Source organism: Lolium perenne, chromosome 3 (assembly GCF_019359855.2).
Source record: "Lolium perenne isolate Kyuss_39 chromosome 3, Kyuss_2.0, whole genome shotgun sequence".
NCBI classification, from domain to species: Eukaryota; Viridiplantae; Streptophyta; class Magnoliopsida; order Poales; family Poaceae; genus Lolium; species Lolium perenne.
Genome location: NC_067246.2, coordinates 246,506,364 through 246,516,482, shown reverse-complemented (window position 1 = coordinate 246,516,482; position 10,119 = coordinate 246,506,364). Strand labels below are relative to the sequence as shown.

Below are 10,119 nucleotides of genomic sequence, written 5' to 3'. Positions count from 1 at the left end.
TTGACAAATAAAGAGAGCATGACCATGCACATACATATTATGATGAGTATTGTGAGATTTAATTGGGCATTACGACAAAGTACATAGACCGCTATCGAGCATGCATCTATGCCTAAAAGGTCCACCTTCAGGTTATCATCCGAACCCCCTCCAGTATTAAGTTGCTAACAACAGACAATTGCATTAAGTATTGCGCGTAATGTAATCAGTAACTACGTCCTCAAACATAGCACCAATGTTTTATCCCTAGTGGCAACAGCACATCCATAATCTTAGAGATTTCTGTCACTTCCCCAGATTCACGGAGACATGAACCCACTATCGAGCATAAATACTCCCTCTTGGAGTTACAAGCATCTACTTGGCCAGAGCATCTACTAGTAACGGAGAGCATGCAAGATCATAAACAACACATAGATATAAATTGATAATCAACATAACATAGTATTCTCTATTCATCGGATCCCAACAAACGCAACATATAGAATTACAGATAGATGATCTTGATCATGTTAGGCAGCTCACAAGACCCGACAATTAAGCACAATGGGGAGAAGACAACCATCTAGCTACTGCTATGGACCCATAGTCTAGGGGTAGACTACTCACACATCACTCCGGAGGCGACCATGGCGACGTAGAGTCCTCCGGGAGATGATTCCCCTCTCCGGCAGGGTGCCGGAGGCGATCTCCTGAATCCCCCGAGATGGGATTGGCGGCGGCGGCGTCTCAGTAAGGTTTTCCGTATCGTGGCTCTCGGTACTGGGGGTTTCGCGACGGAGGCTTTAAGTAGGCGGAAGGGCAGGTCAAGAGGCGGCACGAGGGGCCCACACCCTAGGTCGGCGCGGCCAGGGCTTGGGCCGCACCGCCCTATGGTGTCGCCACCTCGTGGCCCCACTTCGTCTTCTCTTCGGTCTTCTCGAAGCTTCGTGGCAAAATAGGACCCTGGGTGTTGATTTCGTCCAATTACGAGAATATTTCGTTACTAGGATTTCTGAAACCAAAAACAGCAGAAAACAGCAACTGGCACTTCGGCATCTTGTTAATAGGTTAGTTCCAGAAAATGCACGAATATGACCTAAAGTGTGCATAAAACATGTAGATATCATCAATAATGTGGCATGGAACACAAGAAATTATCGATACGTCGGAGACGTATCAGCCGTCCCGCCCGGTTGGTGGGCCGGCCCGACCGGGATCCCTGCTTGCCTCCTCAGTGCCCAGTCCGGTCGGCCGGCCTAGCAGCCGGCTGGGCAGTCTTTTCTGCCCGTTTTTCCTGCGTTTTTCTTTGTCTTTTTCCCCCAACGGTTTTATTTGCTCTTGGGATATAAATAGCCCTTCTTCCACCTTGGGCCAACTAGTTCTTCCCCTTCTTCACCTCCATTGTTGCTATTTGAAGAACTTGCTTCCCCCCCCCCTTGATTCCTCGCATGATTCTTGCCCATTCTTGAGGATTTGAGAGAGGAGATCTAGATCTACAATCCCCACCAATTAATTTCTCCTCTAAGTGAGGGGAACCCTTTGGATCTAGATCTTGGAGTCTTTTGTTGACTTTCCCAATTGTTCTTCCTCTCCAATCTCATCTTAGCATTTGTTGCTTGGGTGGGATTTGAGAGTGAAGGACTTGAACACCTCTAGTGTTCTTGCTTTTGCATCATTGCATAGTGTTGAGCTCTCCACCACGATTAGTTCGAGTGAGAGACCGTGAGCTTGTTACTCTTGGAGGAGACCTCCTAGTTGGCTTGGCGGTTGGTGCTCCGGTGATCTCTTCAAGAAGATTGTGAAGAGGCCCGGGCTTCTCCTTCGTGGAGCTTGTGAAGTGGTTGTGGAGCTTGCCATCTCCGGAGCGGAGGAAAAGCTAACCATAAGGAAAGGGCAATTATCCTTCGTGGGTGTGGTTCGGAGAATAGAGTGAGCCTTCGTGGCGCGGGAAATCCTTCGTGGACCTCCACTCCTCCAAACGTGACGTTCCTTTTTGCAAAGTAAGGGAACACGGGAATACATCCTCGTCTCCCGCGTGCCTCGGTTATTTCTATACCGAGCTCTCTTTCCTTGTGATAGTCATTGTGCTTGAAGTACATATATCTTGCTATCACTTGTGGTACATATATCTTGTGCCTATCTTGCTTAGCTCTAGTTGTCATTGTTACACTTAGTTGAGCTTAGCATATTTAGGGTTTGTGCTTGTAAACTAAACGTTAGTTTAATTCCGCATTCTTACAAGACAAATTCGCAAGAGTTTGTAATTGCCTATTCACCCTCTCGTCCCCCCCCCCCCCCCCCTCCCCTCTAGGCGACATCTCGATCTTTCATGGGGGCACTGGGGGAGGGAGCTTGGGGTGCCGAGGGAGGGAGGAGGCGGTGGCGGCAAACCTAGGGTTCAGGGAGGGTCGCGAGAGCAGACTCGAAAATGAAATGCCTAAATCGTTGAATTTGCGTCATGATTTGTATCGGCCTAGAAATAACATGTGTGTTACAACTGAGATTGTTTAATTCTCGGTCGATTGTCCGTCCCAAAAAAAAAATACGAGGAAATGAGAACTATCGACTTTTTTTTTTGCATCGCCAACAACAAGCGACCCTGCATTGGACTACCCGAATGTGCAATCATGCACATTAGCATGCTCACGAAAGTGAAATACGAGTACAATAACGCGATATCAGTATCAAGAAGTAAATTAACCCTAGTCTTAATAAGAAGATATAAATGCGTAATCCTTTGCCGGGGCAACTGAAACATTAGCTTGTAGGCTCTCTGAATGGTACAAAATAAGAACAAACAGGAAGGAACAGTAATTATGCAGGGAGCAAAATACAACATGCAATCGACCCAATTATGTGCGCATCCTTGCGGAGGAACGGCGCTACACGGGGGAGAGGAGCTGAGCGAGGCTGGGCCGGGGCTCGGACCTCATGCCGACGAGGACGACGAGTGGGATGAAGCCGTAGTGGGCGACCACCTTCGCGTTCTTCATCGCCCAAGTGCTCCACTCGCGCGCCAGCCGCGCCGCGCTCGCCGCCGACGACTCCGCCGCGTCCGCTGGGGCCTTCCCCTTCTCAGCTGCAGCCGATGCCATGGCCGCTCCCGTCAGAACTCAGACGCGAAGGAGAGAGGTGGGAGATTTGGAAATTCTGCCTGCGACAGGAGTGGATGAGGCTGAAATGTCAGGATGTGGTGGGACTGGGCTGTTAGGTGAGGCCACGACCCAGGAGCACTGGAAACCACTCTCTAAATATTTTGGTGAATTACTAATATTAAATATACACAAACACAAACACATACACATACACACTATAATTTAGGCAAGTTTCATCTATAAATTTCTGAATACATAAAATTTAATATTTCATCGCGCTTAAAGGAATTACACTTAATCTATTTAGTGGCATTGTCTCAAAAAAGGAAAAACAAATACGATACAAAACTCAATTTAAATTTAGTGTGGCGGGTATGTAATTTTCAATGATGGGCGCTAGAGATGCATAACAAATAACACTATGACTAATATGCAACACTAATGTTATGTGGTTTTAACTAGAAAAATAAATTACTTGTGTTTGTATCTTATAAAAATAAAACTATAAAAGTCTAGTATAAATAAAAATTATATCTTGGCATAGCTGCTTTCTTGTATAGACTAGGGTCCCAAGATAGATTTGTACTAGATGAACCTAGCGCGCTCTGCAGCGTCATCCTCCGGTACCAACGTTTAATTTATGCGGCATGGTTGTTTTTTTGTCGGCATGTATTCTGTTCAGAAAAAAAGCGACCCAAATTTGTCTAGATACAATGTATGAAAACACATTTTAGTTTGGTATTCACTTGTGGCCAAGTCACTAACTACAATCATCGAAACACCAAAACATTCAAGGTCGATGGTAGTCCAACCTTGCTCCTACAATCGTGTGGGACAATATGCACAAGAGGCAATATGAGTTTGATGGGCGTGGCAAACAAAAACAATCAAGAACTCAAATCTCTAGCAAGCAGAACATATCCATCGACCTTCCAGCCTAGGAGCAATTTTCATCCCACCACCACTAACTTTCTTGTTCATGCTCCTCGTCTAGAAGAGAAAATGGAAAATTCTGCAGCAAAGACGAAGCAATAGTTCAAGACTAATTGTATTCAGATATTTCTGAAAATTATAGTGATTAAAAAGGAGGAGAATGCACTATTATGTACCTCAAATGTGTGACACCATGATATCACCAAAAATAATATGCAAAACAAAGAGTACATGACAAACGACTGAAAGTGGGAATGCTAATCTACGTCCTAACTGCCCAGCAAATGTACTATCCAGTCTTTACCAATAAAAGGAATGGAAAATTTAGTAAGCATAATCAACATTACGCTCCATGCAGTCCATTTCCACTATTAGCTTATGAGCTCCTGTATAGCCACGCCACATAATATTTTCACTACATTCCACCTCAATTGCTTTATTTGACTTTCAGAAGTTACCTTTAAGAGGAACATGAGAACCCCTTTTAACATGTACACCATTGCATGAATCACATTCATCTATTATTAGAAAAATAAAAAGAGGAATCATATAGAAATAAGACTGAACATATATCATGTACAGCTGAGCATTGGCTTTAGACTTCTACTTAATTTTTATGTTAAAATCAATTTAACATCCATGAGGCATTCAAAAAACCAACTCAAGGGCCAGGCTTCTAAATACCCCTTTCCCAATAAAATTTACCTGAGCACATTATGACCTCAGAAAATAAACCATGTGCAAAGCTCCTTATACACGAAAATATCTATGTGACAACAGTATGCAGGACACTAATCTTAGCAAAAGCAAGTACCCGAACAGATCATGAAAATTAAAAATAGAGCATCTACTCAGCGAATTGCGCATGAAATACCTATGATAATTGTATGCAAGCCATCGGGCGTAATGTACTTTGGAGAACTGGCCTCTAAGAATAACTTTAGATAATTCACTTTGTTTTCCTGCGCCTAACTATCGTGTGTGTTGTACTTTCGGATTAGTACCGGCCTCTAAAAGTAACTTCAGAAAAAAAAAGTTTGACTATCATGCACAACTTTTTTCTTGCAAAAACGATCATGTACTGTTGCAAAGAATAGTTATTATCTATAAACCGCAAAATAAGAAGCACTCAACTTCTGGATCCCCATTAATTAATTTAGATGCATTTTCTTATTAGATGTAGTTCTTTCCTTGTGAGAAATCACATAAAAATAGTACAAAGAACGAACGATCTTGTGATAGAACTACGGCAAATCAAAAACTTTCCCCTTTAAGCATCTTTCCATGTTTCTAGGGTCGCAACTACAGATATGCATTGAGCATTTTTTTTGAAAGAAAACTACGTTAAAGATTTGTCTGGGGCATAAGTAGTTATCTCGATGTAGCAACATCGAATAATCATAATATTTTTCAAAGAAGAAAAGGAAAAAAGAAATGAAGGATTAGCATTGGACTAACCAACGTAGGTATTAAACCACTTCATGATGTAGCAATCTTTTATGCATAGTCCATACTTCGCACACTCTGTCTAGTTACTTTCCACCTTTCTTTCTTGTGCCTACAAATAATAACGGATAGACTATGCTATAAAATCAGTGAAATAAAAATCAGATGCTATATATTTTGAAACAAATGTGCAGTTTGCTCAGACATATTTTTTTGCAAACAACTCTTGCTGTATTTCTTCCACAATCTGAAAGCACAATAAGATGTACATCTAAACACTGGAATTTGACATCACTACAATTTAGGCTACGCCATTAAGACACTTAGTCTCTGTAAGACACTTAACAAAGAATGCAACTTCTCCATGAGTCTCATACAAACTAAGATTCAAAACGATTTCTCCAACCCCTATACTCGATGGCACCTATGTCAGTATCAAGGTAAGAAAACAACCTTATATCCCAATGCATTGACAGTGGCATAAGATGCTACTCACTATTATGTTCTTTTGTATTGAGCGATCTAGACCCTTCAAGGCCACGGGGATCACTTGCATCAGCATCTGTGTTTCTGGTTTACATAGCTACATGGTTAGTACTTCATACATTTATCTAGCTTGATAATGCTAGCCGACATCTCCATCTAATTCAAATATCAATTTGCACCAATAGAATCTCTGCTGGTAGGTGTATTTTCAAGCTGCATCAAGTACATGAAAAAATTGCTCAACTAAGCCTTTAGGCGCCATATGTCATCTGAAGTAAAAAAATCAAAGGATACAGAAGCAAACAATGAAAAATTATGAGTAGGAGTAGAAGTAAGTACCACTAAATCTATACCCTCGAGTTGACCGAATAACATGACAGCAAACTAATGGTAAAACTATTATTACAAAATATAGTTATAGAAAAAAAAATCTCTACAGCAATTTCCAGGACATAAGATAACAAATATGTTAAAGGTTTCTTGTAGTTTCTCCACAAAAAGATGAGTAGGAGTAGAAGTAAGTACCACTAAATCTTGTCATCGAGAAAAACATTGGACATGGATTACAAATTTTTGGAATTGCTACCAAATCGGTAATTTAAGCATCAAGAAAAAACAAAATCTCCCATCTCAACCTCTTCACTTCAATATCAAAATGATCTACTGCCAACAGATTACCTAACCTCCAAATCACATACGGAGTATTGCAGGTTTGGACCTTTTCTTCCCTAAATCAAATCATAAATCTATTGGGGGAAAGAAGGAAAAGCTATAGATGTGAATAGTTTAATGGAAAAAAGAAGAAACCACAGATACAGGGTCGAGGAGGAGGAGGATCTCGCCCGGAGCATAGGCCCTCTACTCGGGCGTCCTGCGTGACGGCGATGGACACTGGGGTGGTGGAATATTGACCCTCGGCATCCTTGTCACACGGCCACGCCTCCTATAAGGGAACTGGCAACAGAACAACCTTGGATGACCTCGCCTACACCCCGGACCGATCAGGCCCGCCTCCATCAGTCGTCGCCTCCGCAACCTGCCGCGTTAAATGCTTCCTAGCCTCCTCTAGACGGAGCCAGCAAATCCTCGTTGCGGGTGGTGACGGTGGTGGGGGTGTCTTGATGGTTGCCGCAACTCAGCGGGGGAGCATAAGAGGCGGCGAAGGCAGTCTATGTGGCGAACAGAAGAGGATGCGGGTACCTGATTTTTTTGTCTTTTAACGGGAGCGAGCCTAATTCTACGGTCGACAGAACCGACATACAGAAGGCCAGTCAATGCCCTACACACAGAGACTGAGAGACACCAACACGCACTCATGCCCACGCAGAAGGAAAGCGCTCCACAGACTTGCCAACATGCCCACAGGTGGGGCCGGCGACAACGACCCGCCGTTGAACCAGAAGCACTCCCAACCCTAGGAGCTTAGTGCTCTTTAGAGATAGCTGTCCACCGTACAAAGATCCTTGATATTGAAAAGTTGTTCAAGAACTTGAACGTTTATATGAAAATATTTAGTTGGTAATGTCTACACTTAGTTACAGTTGCTCATGATTTGTAGCTCTGCACAAAACAGTTTTTTTTAATAAAATTTAGCCTCTTAAACTATTGAATATCTACTTTTATGGTCCACCAAGCATCTGTTTACGATCTGTAGCCACTTGGTCACTAACCAAGTGAGGATAGAATAATGGACATTATTTATGATATAATTGCTCCCTTTAATGTTTCCATGGATGCAACTGAGGTTTCAATCAGGCCTATGATATTTTACGACAATGCATAGAACAATAGAGCTCCAAGCACATAAGATTTATGTAGTTTATGTACCTCGGTCTTCTGTCCTGCACTCCCACTGCATTTTATTTTTCTATTTTACCAGAAGTGAGATGAGAGGCATCAGTAATAGGTATGGAATTTAACCAATCTCACGCGAGACTTGGTACAATTGCTGTATATGAGATAGTCTATGGTTCAAAATATGAATTTGTTTATCTAGCATGAATGTGCCATTGAGGTTCTAACCTGCATTTTGGGGATTTTTATTGATTAATTCAGTAAAGTTTTCGATATAAATGCATTCTGACTGCCCTGCTTAAATTTGAAATAGTATGGCCATTCAATCATGGTAAGAAACTCGTTTGCAGAAATGTGAAATAATCAATTTATTTCTTCCTGACGATGCATATATGTATTTGACGCTCTTAAACGGTAAAGTAGAAAATCCACTTACCAGACCCAGACCACTTCTTTGACGCTCTACATTTCTGAACCATTATTGTCAGCTTAAGTCATGCGGTAGCAACCTAAATAGAAAGCAAACCTCATATTCAGCTTGAAACGATATTAGAAAACACTGGAAACAAAGAAAATGTACCTTGCTAACATGTCTATAGTGGAGACAGATCTTTTACTTAGTGCTTTCGCCTCCCACAATCATCATAGCAACATGAGGATGGATATTGATAAGATGTATATAGTAGAGACAAATCTGTTACTTGTTGCGTTCACCTCTCAAGATCAACCTTGAAACAAAGCTAATTAATAATCTGCTACTGAAGGCCTCCTTACAAAAAAAAAAAATCAGCTAACAATTTATAGATGATTACCATTGCTGTATGTACTAACTTTCGTCTTACAAATTGGAAAGTCTTATAAACAATCAAATGTTCTATCAAAGACTCCCTAGCTAGTCCCTTAGGGAGGTGTCGTGCTGTGAATACAAATAATAATGTCTGAATCTAAGCTCGTTAAAATGTAGCTTGCAACAACGAAAGAAGGGATATACCTATGAATAATATTCAACGAAATGCTCATCAACCGAGCAGTCCATGGCAGGGCCTCGCTCAGCCGCTCTGTAGCCTTTTTCTTACATAAGAGCATGAGTAATTTCATAGAGGCTCTATCTCCTCAATCTCTTGCGTGCAATGTCAGACCTGTCGAGCTCCTTGTGACAGCCTGCCGTCCAGGCCCGCCGCCTATTCCAGGACAGCCAGAGGCGTGCCTCTACTATGCAGTCGATGACACCTCACAATCAGTAGATCCTTGCGGAGCATGACACCGACCGCGACGCAACACAGATAAAACAGGAGGCCGACCTGTAATGCAGCCGCTTTGTGCTCCTGTTCCATCAATCTCGAATCCCTCTCTGTTCTACTTCACCTCTGAGGTCCATACTCCATACCCACCATCCACTCGATCAAAACTCGTCTGCCTCTGAAAGGCATTGGCTTCAGAGAAACGGACATCCACTCCAAACTCTTCCTCCTCTGCGATTTATTGGCTAAAAACAAAGGGGCCTAAGACTTGGAAAAACAGAAACAAAATTAAACCAAATTAGAGAAGAGATGGAATTCGCCTGGGGCTTTTGGCCATCTTTGTAGCCATGGCAGCGGTTGTCATCGTCCACAGGATGCGGCCATCATCGTCGGCCTCAATCTGGCCGCACGGCTAGGGTTTGCCGCCGCCTGATTTGGGTTGGAGAGAGAGAAGGGGAGATAGAGATGGGCATGGCAGGGTTGCCTCATCCCGGCGCCGGTGCTCCATATCGAAGCGGAGGTCGGGGCGAGGGCGCTAGGGCACGGCGACGGCTCGGTGGAGGGCTAGTGGCGTTGGACTGTGGAGGAGAGCAATAGAAGTTGCCAACCTCACAGGTTAGGAGAGAAAACAAAAGCAATACCGGCATCCCGTGTCACGCCGCCTGGGCAGGGAACGAAGACGAACCGACGTACATGCACACAGACACGGAGCCACGACCAACGAACACATGCGGTGAAAAAAAGTGAACACACTGGCAGGTGGGGCTAAACCGAGCGGAAACGGTGGAGCAACCACAGGCTCTCAAAAGGCTGGTAGCTTAGAGCTCTTTAGAGATTGTGTTCAATTATTGGAGCTTTACGTTGCCTTGTCGCAACCTTTAGTAAGAACACGTAAAAAGTACCAGCAACGCAGTAGTTTGGACGATGCTAAGTAACTACCGTGGATGGGAAAACTGAAGGTTGGAGTGAGCGTGTAGATAGTATGACTATCACATACATAAGTTTATTTATTAAAGATACCGAAGACGATAAACACATGCGTAAGCTGGCAAAGATATAGAAGATTGGCCACGTGGAGCCCGTGACGGCGATGAAGTCCGAGATTATCGCTGGTCCACCACGGGGTCGATTAAGCTAGGGAT

At 43.2% G+C, this 10,119-nt stretch overlaps 1 long non-coding RNA gene across 2 annotated transcripts; it reads right to left on the bottom strand.

The window, feature by feature from the left end:
* Positions 1-3,971: 3,971 nt before the first annotated feature.
* Positions 3,972-9,613, bottom strand: LOC127344596 (uncharacterized). Of its 2 annotated transcripts, none has more exons than XR_007878098.2 (5): positions 8,728-9,613; positions 8,317-8,464; positions 8,173-8,245; positions 5,469-5,568; positions 3,972-4,089 (listed from the first exon to the last, which is right to left on the bottom strand). It is a non-coding gene; the product is annotated as an uncharacterized lncRNA (long non-coding RNA). The 2 variants fall into 2 exon arrangements; XR_011755909.1 differs by lacking the exon at positions 3,972-4,089 and adding an exon at positions 4,096-4,468.
* Positions 9,614-10,119: the final 506 nt, after the last annotated feature.